Raw genomic sequence first — 10,572 nt, 5'->3', positions numbered from 1 at the left:
TACATACCTTCCAAATTTCAGTTGGATTGGCCGAGGCAGTCAGAAGATATTGGCAGTTTTTAGTTGTAGCGCCCCCTATGGACGAAATGCGGCCCGCCTTGCACCGTGCCCCCAAAATGGTGTAGGGAGGTAGGATTTCAAATTTGGTCAAGGTAGGCCAAGGCACGGCCAAGTTATAGTAGTCAGACCACAATGTGCCAAATTTAGATACTGTTTGGGCTAGGCTAATGGCCGTAGGACATAGAAATGTCTGAAATTTGTGGATGATTCTTGATCAGCTCAGAGTTCTGATTCGTTTGACACCTCATTTATCTGATTTGGTAGGACAAGCTAGGACTGTAAGAAAAAAGTCTGATTTGCAAAATATGCAAATTAGCAAAAAATCTAAGTAGGCGGAGCTTCATGGTCCCATTGACTTTTTGGTAGGGCATGGCTGTCTGTATCAGCAGAAAAAAGAATTTCGGTTGTAGGACAAACAGGACAGGAGATATCGACCGAAACGTGTTGGGGGGCGCTACGGCGCCCCCCTCTGGCTGAGTCGGACGGGTCGGACAACCTGAGTAGTGGGTAGGAATACCAATCATCCTACCAAATTTGGTCGGCCTAGGACTTACGGTTTAGGCTGGGCATTCAGTTTTAGGGAAGAAAAATAATAAAAAAAAAAATAAAAATAAAAATAACTAGAAACTGCAGGCAGTTACGAAAGGGTCCAAAGCGCAGGACGATCGGACTGGTCGGACAGTAGAGGAATAACGGCAGTGAACCGGCGGCCAGGGTAGTAGAAAGTCAGACAGAATTAGACTGCCATAACAGGATAGGAGATGTAGGACAGAGCTGGACGGTCTCAGTAGTAGGCAGACGTTAGGATGGAGATGCTTTTAGTGCAGGTGTAACAGGCCAGTCAACATCAGAGAGTACACTGTGCACATCAGGATACCTAGCTGAAATACAAAAATACTAAGCTGGGTTCGAACCGGCGATCCTCTGATTACAGGCACACAGGATTAGCACACTGAGCCATCCGCTGCTGTGGGTAAGATGACTGAGATCAGTAGACACCTTCTGGTAACTCGTTTTAGCTCAATGAGCTTAGGTGGGTCTTAGATGTATATAGACAGTGGCGTAGCGCTCCCGATTGACCGATCGACACGAAGTTTGGAGGGTCTCTCTGTGGTTCAGTCCTACATCAGTGAGCCAAATTTTGTAATGATTGGCTGAAGCATCCCTGAGATATAGCTGTCTGATTGAAATGGACGTGGCACCAGTAGAGTCAGGGTGTGGCTGGTGGCCATACCTTACCAAAAGTTTCTTTTTTTTCTCTAAATCTTTAAAAGGACTATCTTCTGATTTGAAGGACAACAGATGTATGTAGGTTTGTTGAAAATCAAAGGAGGTTAACAACAAAAGCTGTTTTCAGACAAATATAATTTATGTAAAAACAGAAAGAGGGAGAACCAAGTTATATATGTTGTTAGATTAGTCATGACATAGTTAATTGTAGTCGCAATAAATTTCAACTGTAGGCTTGACAGGTCTGGAGATATAGGCAGAAATGCAAATCGGGGTGCTGTAGCGCCCCCATCTGACTGACTGGGATGGGTCAGTGGGACTGAGTAGTGGGTAGGAATAGGAATCTTGTTGCCAAATTTGGTCAGTCTAGGACTTACGGTTTAGGCTGGGCATTCAGTTTTAGGGAAGAAAAATAATTATTGTTCAACCCTCTGGAGTAGTGCCTGAGCACGTCTAAATTAACAATAATATAAGCTTCATTGATCATCGTGGGGAAAACGCCTTCACGTATCCCCAGCTCACTTCACGGAGGGTATGCTGTGCACATCGGGCTGCCTAGCTCGAGGACCCACCTAAGCTGGGTTCGAACCTGCGACCCTCTGATTACAAGCATACAAGTTTAGCCCACTGAGCCACCCGCTGCTGTTGGTAAAACTGGAGAGATCGCTGGACACCTTCCTACCTGATCTGGAAACTCATTGTACCTCAAGGAGCCTAGGTGGGTCTTAGATGTATATAGACAGTGGCGTAGCGCTCCTGATTGACCGATTGACACGAAGTTTGGAGGGTCTCTCTGTGGTTCAGTCCTACATCAGTGAGCCAAATTTTGTAATGATTGGATGAAGCATCCCTGAGATATAGCTGGCTGATTGAAATGGGCAAGACATCAGTACAGTCAGGGTGTGGCTGGTGGCTGTATCTTACCGAAAGTTTAAGATTTTTCTGTAAATCTTTAAAAGGACTGTCTCCTGATTTGAATGACACCAGATTTATGGATGTTAGTCGAAAATCCTAGGAGGTTAACAAAAAAACCTGTTTTCAAAACATCTGTAAATCATGCAAGAAGGCAAAGATGTAGAACCAAGATCTATATGCAGTTTGATTCGTCAGGACATAGTGAATTGGACTGGCAATAAATTTCAACTGTAGGCTTGACAGGTCTGGAGAAATAGGCAGAAATGCAAATCGGGGTGCTGTAGCGCCCCCATCTGACTGACTGGGATGGGTCAGTGGGACTGAGTAGTGGGTAGTAATAGGAATCTTGTTGCCAAATTTGGTCAGTCTAGGACTTACGGTTTAGGCTGGGCATTCAGTTTTAGGGAAGAAAAATAATTATTGTTCAACCCTCTGTAGTAGTGCCTGAGCACGTCTAAATTAACAATAATATAAGCTTCATTTATCATCGTGGGGAAAACGCCTTCACGTCTCCCCTGCTCACTTCACGGAGGGTATGCTGTGCACATCGGGCTGCCTAGCTCGAGTGCCCACCGAAGCTGGGTTCGAACCTGCGACCCTCAGATTACAAGCATACAAGTTTAGCCCACTGAGCCACCCGTTGCTGTGGTTAAAGCAGGTGAGATCAGTTGACACCTTCCTACCTGATCTGGTAACTCATTTGAGCTGAATTGGCCTAGGTTGGTCAGTAATATAAAAACAGTGGCCATAGCCACTGTTTACAGGGTAGGCTGAGGGTCAGAGGACAAATGTACCAGCTAAATTTGATTTAGATTGGTCATCATTAAGCCAGTCAAATTGCTGCTTGATTTTGATTGGCCGATGGCGGCCACTGTTTCAGGACTCATGACTGCCATTGTACGTGACTGACCTCAGGCTGCATCCTAGTACATACCTTCCAAATTTCAGTTGGATTGGCCGAGGCAGTCAGAAGATATTGGCAGTTTTTAGTTGTAGCGCCCCCTATGGACGAAATGCGGCCCGCCTTGGACCTTGCCCCCAAAATGGTGTAGGGAGGTAGGATTTCAAATTTGGTCAAGGTAGGCCAAGGCACGGCCAAGTTATAGTAGTCAGACCACAATGTGTCAAATTTAGATATTGTTTGGGCTAGGCTAATGGCCGTAGGACATAGAAATGTCTGAAATTTGTGGATGATTCTTGATCAGCTCAGAGTTCTGATTCGTTTGACACCTCATTTGTCTGATTTGGTAGGACAAGCTAGGACTGTAAAAAAAAAGTATGATTTGCGAAATATGCAAATTAGCAAAAAATCTAAGTAGGCGGAGCTTCATGGTCCCATTGACTTTTTGGCAGGGCATGGCTGTCTGTATCAGCAGAAAAAAGAATTTCGGTTGTAGGACAAACAGGACAGGAGATATTGACTGAAACGTGTTGGGGGGCGCTACGGCGCCCCCCTCTGGCTGAGTCGGACGGGTCGGACAACCTGAGTAGTGGGTCAGAATACCAATCATCCTACCAAATTTGGTCGGCCTAGGACTTACGGTTTAGGCTGGGCATTCAGTTTTAGGGAAGAAAAATAATTAAAAAAAAAATAAAAATAATAATAATCCTAACAAAAACAATAAGGTTCCATAGCACTACGTGCTTTGGACCCTTAATAATCCTAACAAAAACAATAAGGTTCCATAGCACTACGTGCTTTGGACCCTTAATAATAATCCTAACAAAAACAATAAGGTTCCATAGCACTACGTGCTTTGGACCCTTAATAATAATCCTAAGAAAAACAATAATGGTCCATAAGGACTTCGTCCTTTGGACCCTTAATAAGGGACAAGATGTTTGAGATAAAAGCATGAAAATAAAATTTAAAATCGACTCTGCTGCCATAAGGATTGGCTCTTGTGCTAGAAAGTATACTTACGGTCATATTCTCCACCACCCCAGGACGCTGCTGGTGCTTCAGGATCAAAACAGCCTCCAAGAAGTACAACATCAACTGTCTTTCTTGTCTGGAGAGATCGCAGCCAGGAATGGCCTCCGGTCCTGTCACCTTGCCGATGATCCTGAGGAAGTCGGGCTTGGCAGCATCAAGGACAGCTAGGCACTGCCTTGGTGTCACACAGCCCCGGGTCAGGATTTCAAATCTGATGAAAGAACGGAAGAGGTTAGGACATAATTCAACAATATACATGGATACATTGACACAATAAGCAGCAGAGAAGAAAGTGCTAACCTCTTCCTTGTGGTTTCCCTGCTGACTTGTTTGGAAAAGCCAGCTTGCACTGTCGAAAGAAACTGTATGAAATTCACACAGTGCCTGTGCAGCTCCTCGTCCTGAAAGCACAGGTCGGTCCCTCCCGTATGAAACTTCAGGAACCTGTTTAAAAAGAATAACAAATTCAGTGAGTTGAAGTGAGTTGAAATTTGATGCATGCATATTTTTTTTATCAATTGCTGTGAACCACCACTGACCTTTTGATGCTCTTTAAGTAATTCTGATGTGTCTGCTTCGACAGGCCAGACAGTTCAGAGAAGAACTTCCGAGTATCTTCGTGCTTCTTGACAAATTCCAAGCTGGGCTTGGATGGGTTTATGAAATACATAAACCGTGCCATGTTCTCCACCTGGAATTGTTATATGGTATTGTTATAAGCCAAGAGAAATAATAAACAACAACTCACACAATGCACATGTGTATATAAATGAATGCATCATTATTCTCCTCACCTCCTGTTTGAAATTTTCGTTTGCCAAATCATTTTCCAAATAATTGGCAAATGACTTAAGCAGATGATGGTCCAACGAATGTTTCTTGTAGAGACCTTTCTTCTCCATGTTCCGCCTCACCATGGACATCTTCACCTTCACAGAGGGGCTGAATTGACGGGCAGCGAGAGACGATCAGAATGAGCAAGTTTGTTTCGTACACACTAGATACAGTTATATGTATGTACCTCTATCATATCAGAAACATCAATTTGTACAATTTATATTGTCAGTTGTTATTTAAAAGCAGGCCCTTACCACTGGTATAGATCTCCCTCAGAACTGGTCACAGGCTCCGGATCACTTGCTGTAGATGATCCAGCTGTTGAGGGAACAGCAGGTTCTTCCACAGCAGGTGCCGCCACAGCAGGGGGAATGTTCAGCACAGAATTCCCTCTAGCCTGTAGCTCCTGGACCATCCTATTCACCCTGTGAAACAAAATGATTTACTTAATTGGAATAAATGTAACAAATTTTATCAATGATAATTAAGTAATTGTGAAGTCAACGGAATAAAATGAAGTGAAGCACATACCTGCTGATGGGATCAGCGTCCCCCACGAGTGCCTTGAGGAAGTTGTACTCCCACACCCGGCCGTGTCGCAGCAACTCCATCGCCTCCATCTTTGCTGCTTCCACAACCGCCGAAATCTCCTGCTCCGATGCCTTCTGCATGCACACTCTCCTCAGGTGGACAGGGAGACTGAAGTGGGTCTTCTTGCAGAAAGGGCACAGGAGGAAGTGCCTCTTGACAGGTAGACTACGACAAAGAGATTAGGGTTATTAAAACTTTTTTTCCCAATGGGTAATAACCAGATAAACAGATTTTGCATAGCAGTCATCCAATATTACACAAAATTACATCATCAGACCAAAGTGTACTTACGCAGAAGAAGTCATGTCTCTGTCTTTGGAGTTCTCAAAGTGAAATGCAAAAAGATTCAGTCACTGGCCTTGTACAGACAAGATACAGTTGTGAAGCCTGTGTCTTGGGGTCAGACTATTTAAGCATGTACCAACCAGTGACATCACCAAAATCAGATGAATTCCCCAGCTAACCCCGCCCATATCAGTATCAATTAAAACAGTACTTCAAACTGAAGACTTGTTTCTAATCATTGACATATAGACAGAAAAACTGAAATCTATTGTGTCTCTATTTGCATTTTGATAGCCCCAGCTAATCCCAACTAAAAACATATAATAGGTGTGAAGTGATTGAGGCAGAGAGCAATCAATACAGGAGGTGCAACCGCTCAACCACTTCACACCCAGCAACACAAGGGGTCTGTTTGGGGATATTATACTTTTTACAAAGAAGGAATGCTCAGTTTAATTTATTGTTGAACAGACCAACCACAATTTTATGCACAGAAAAACCCAGTTTAAATTTTTAAAAGGGCATAGGAGAAAAGCAGTAATGTGCATATACTTTAGAACTTTATTTTATTTTATTTTTATCAAGAAACGAGGATAGCCCCACTATTGTAAGAGCAATATATCAAAAAATTAGATACATTAAAGACTGAGTCTGCTGCTACTAGTAATCACTGTATGTCAGTGTGCCCTTGTCAGTACGAATAGAACAACGTGAAATTCGTAGAACACACAGGGTTTTCAGATGCTGGTGCTTTAAGACCGGCTTGCGACCGCGTGTGTGCATTAGAGCGAGGCGTGTGGTGTGGGGGGCGCAATTTGGTTCTGTAATTTCAGGGTAAAAATGGGGAAATCTAAATAGGATCATAATGGGGAAGTTGCTCAGAATCGCTGTACCTTTCGCAGGGTATGTCGGGTGTTGAAAAAAAAAGTATAAAAAAGTGATTTTCCGCTGCTATCCGAACCACCACAGAGGACCTTGGATGGGGTCGCACGCCGCCACGAGGAGCGCTTAACCCGGCCAGCCCGGAGGGGTTATTTATTTATTTATGGATAAATTAAAAAATAACTGAAAGTAACTAATAAGCAGAAGAAAAAAAAATGAAACGGGGAAAGGCCACACAGGCAGACTATATATGAAATTAAAGCTCAGTATTTGTGTTTTATAATGAGTCCAGTCACATCCGTATTACACCAGGGGATGGTTTGTTATTTATTTATTTAAAAGCTTCAGTATATTAGGGCCACCTTTCAGGTTTCAGCAATACTGCTTATGCAGACATTCATGTAATCCCAATTTCACAAACCCGCAGGGATTTCAGTCATGTCCCAAGTCTGCTAACCCACAGGGTTACAATATTACAATAATGCAACTACTTTTAATCCAACTATTTACATAAGAACATAAGAAATTTACAAACGAGAGGAGGCCATTCAGCCCATCAAGCTCGTTTGGGGAGAACTTAACTAATAGCTCAGAGTTGTTAGAGCTGGATAAGATTTTGATTGAAAGGAACCCATGGTTTTAGCTTCCGCTACACTAGCAGGAAGACTATTCCATACTCTAACTACACGCTGTGTAAAGAAGTGCTTCCTCAAATTTGTTTTAAAATGTTCTCCCGCTAATTTCCACTTATGGCCATGAGTTCTAGTATTTAGACTAAAATTGAAATAGTCATTTGGCTGAACAGCATCCAGACCCGTTAGAATCTTATAGACCTGAATCACATCCCCCCTTAGTCTCCTTTGCTCAAGGCTAAACAGATTCAGTTCCGCTAACCTCTCCTCATAAGACATTCCTCCGAAGTCTGTTACCCCTCCGAAGTCTGTTACCCCTCATCTCAGATGTTGATGTTAACCGCTTGAGTAAGTGACCTGTGGGTCGCACTTAAAATACTGTAATACTTGGGGTAACGACAAGGTCTTAAACTTTATACATTGTCAAAAAAAACAAAAACAAAACAATTATACCTGGATGTTGCTAGAAGAGTGTCACTTTATTCCACATTTAAAGAGTTATTTCACATAAAAACTGCATACAAGAAAATAGTACAGTGCAATCAGGATGTACTTGGGCTAATTGATTAGAAATTAAGAGCTTCCACTTCTGGTTGTGGATGAGCTCCTGGATGTGGCTAGAGTCCATGGCAGTGTCCACCGAACCCACTGGTCTCCAGTCCTTCAGAACGCTGGCCGCGCTGGGAACGTTACTTTTCCAGCCTTGGTTCCTGATCCAAGCGTCGACCCGGGACTCGGTGGGCTGCCGTCTGCCAAAGTGTGCTGTCAAGAACAAAGTAAATTGTTGTTAGTTAAGAAGTTAATGTCTGTGGCCACTGCACCTCCCGGGTACTGCCATGTGGAAAACATATGTCGTCTTAAAATTGCACCTTCAATTGGCTCACAAGCAAAAGCAAAAGGTATCAATGAAGCTGCAAATCCGAGACACTCATACTCACACTTGAAAGATCTCGCCGTTGCGGACACTGACTGCGTCCTCTGACTGCTCAGTCGCCGAGCTCTCCGGTTGCTGCACGGTTGTACCAGCCAGCACAGGAACACTGCTGGTCTGCGCCACTACTGCTGGGGAGGGGGTGTCAGTCACCACCATGTGGCAACGCTCCAGCTCCTGGATCATCCTTTCAGATAAATAAGTAAATAAAAAACTCTTAGTAAATGTCATACTGAAGAAAGGAAGCGAGATGTGCTAAAAAGACTGAAGAGTTTTCCCACCAACCTGCTCATAGGATTAGCATCATCCATAATGTCTCGCAGGTGCCTGTAGCTGAACACCCTGCCCCACTGCAGAACTTCAAGCGCATCCTGCTTTGCCTTCTCCACTACTTCTTGGATGGCTTCTTTCGAAGATCTCTTCATGCACACCCTAGTCAGATGCACCGAGAGGGTTGCCTGTGTCTTCTTGCACACGGGACAGAGCAGGAAATGCCTGTTGGAAGTACTGCGGATATAAAAAAAACAAACAATTAACAGTTATGCAACAGTCAAGGAAGTGTTACTTAAGATTAGATTTAATTCATGATTTTCAGGACCCATTCCAGTCATCATCATGAACATTGTTCATTCCTCAGTGGTTTGGATAAATAACATTTGCTTATCTATTGTCATCCTGATGGGTCCCAGACTGAGAAAAGTAATTTAGTAAACTACATGATCACAACTACTGAAACATGTTTACGAATTAGTTACATTTATATCAAGCAATATAAGCCCTTTGTGATCACTGCAAATAAAAAAAAAATGTATTCTACACTTTAATACTGTCACGTTCGGCTTAAGGCGAGCAGGGAAGCAAGCGAGCTGAGCCAAACTCACGGGTAGAATGGGGGTTTATTAGCGAACGGACAGACAGGTAAGGACATCAACGGACAATACACATGACAATACAATGACTAATCTGGGGAAGACTGACTCAGACAAGGACTAAATACACAAGACAAGCTAGACTTAACAGGACACAGGCACACATCGGGAGCGGACGGAGCGGGGCGTGACAAATACCATCTTTACTACTAATTTAAAGATAATTGGTATAAAATACATTTTATTTGCATTGCACTTTATATTTTAGCAATCTCAAAAGTGCTACAGAGAAAAAATAAAGAGATAAAACAGGAGAATCTATAAAGTACCTTAAGAAAATGTCTTTCTAAAAAGATGAGTTTTTAGTAATTAAAAAAAGTTGCTTCGAAATATTGTTTTCGTTTTGTAGTGGATGCAATTTAAGTTTTAACAATAGTAGTCAGTTTAAGAGACTTAAGCACAGTGTCAGTAAACTACATACAAGGATGAACAAGTTTATCCACAGTTTCTACACATTCAAATGCAATCATAAATTGATCATAACTTACGCCTTGGAAGCCATTCTTGACGAGTTGTTCGACAAAAGATGAAATCTTGAGCAGAATCTGGAGCTCTTGTCTCGCTGGAAGCAGAGGTAGAGTAACTACATGCGGAGGTCTCCTCTTAATATACCATTCTGACCGCGTCCCCTCCCCCCCTCGAAGCCTGGCCCACCCGAGCCCCAGTGTCATTCTGAGGGACACTTTGAAAGACAATTTCAAAAAATGTAACTTTTAAAAAGGATAAGAACTGAATTTATATTTCTAAATAAAGTGATAAATCGATAGTGCAGTTCTAAAACTCCTGCACCAATTCGCCACCACACCACAAATATATAGTGTATACTATAATATAATTTACCCAAACAACAGATCCCTTATGTTGCTTGCTCATATACATTTGATTTGTGTCTGTCTTTGCCATTTCAAAACCATGTTGTGACTCTTGGCTGACTTTAATATAAGCTATTGGAGCTGTAATAATTTCCGTTTTACAACATCTTGATTAATGTGGAAGATCGTAATTTAAAATACATAGGATGATAATAAAGAATGTTTGCTTTCTTATTTGTCGGTCACGGTAAGCAACCGGAACGCCCCGCATACCATCGGACAGCTACAGCGATTCTGAGCAATTTTGGCAGTATGATCCAATTTCGATTTCGCCGTTTTTACCCTGAAATTTCTGCCTGAAAGCACTCGCTCACTAATTGGAGCGAGCCAGCCTTAAAGGGCCCAGATCGCATTACTGATGGTACCACATATTGTTCTAATCCGTACTGTTGTGACACAGACATGACATACAGTGACTACTAATATTAGCAGGATAGGCTCAATGTATAATGTTCCGAATATTTTGGTATAT

The 10,572-nt window shown here is 42.6% G+C and overlaps 1 long non-coding RNA gene across 2 annotated transcripts; it reads left to right on the top strand.

The window, feature by feature from the left end:
* The first annotated feature begins 4,155 nt into the window (after nucleotides 1-4,155).
* Nucleotides 4,156-4,883, top strand: LOC140582717 (uncharacterized). 2 transcript variants are annotated; one of them, XR_011985552.1, is made up of 3 exons: nucleotides 4,156-4,372; nucleotides 4,485-4,620; nucleotides 4,725-4,883. It is a non-coding gene; the product is annotated as an uncharacterized lncRNA (long non-coding RNA). The 2 variants fall into 2 exon arrangements; XR_011985551.1 differs by having other exon boundaries at nucleotides 4,481-4,620.
* Nucleotides 4,884-10,572: the final 5,689 nt, after the last annotated feature.

This window comes from Paramormyrops kingsleyae, chromosome 25 (assembly GCF_048594095.1).
Source record: "Paramormyrops kingsleyae isolate MSU_618 chromosome 25, PKINGS_0.4, whole genome shotgun sequence".
NCBI classification, from domain to species: Eukaryota; Metazoa; Chordata; class Actinopteri; order Osteoglossiformes; family Mormyridae; genus Paramormyrops; species Paramormyrops kingsleyae.
Note: the sequence above shows the minus strand (reverse complement) of the source record. Positions and strands in the feature narration are given on the sequence as shown.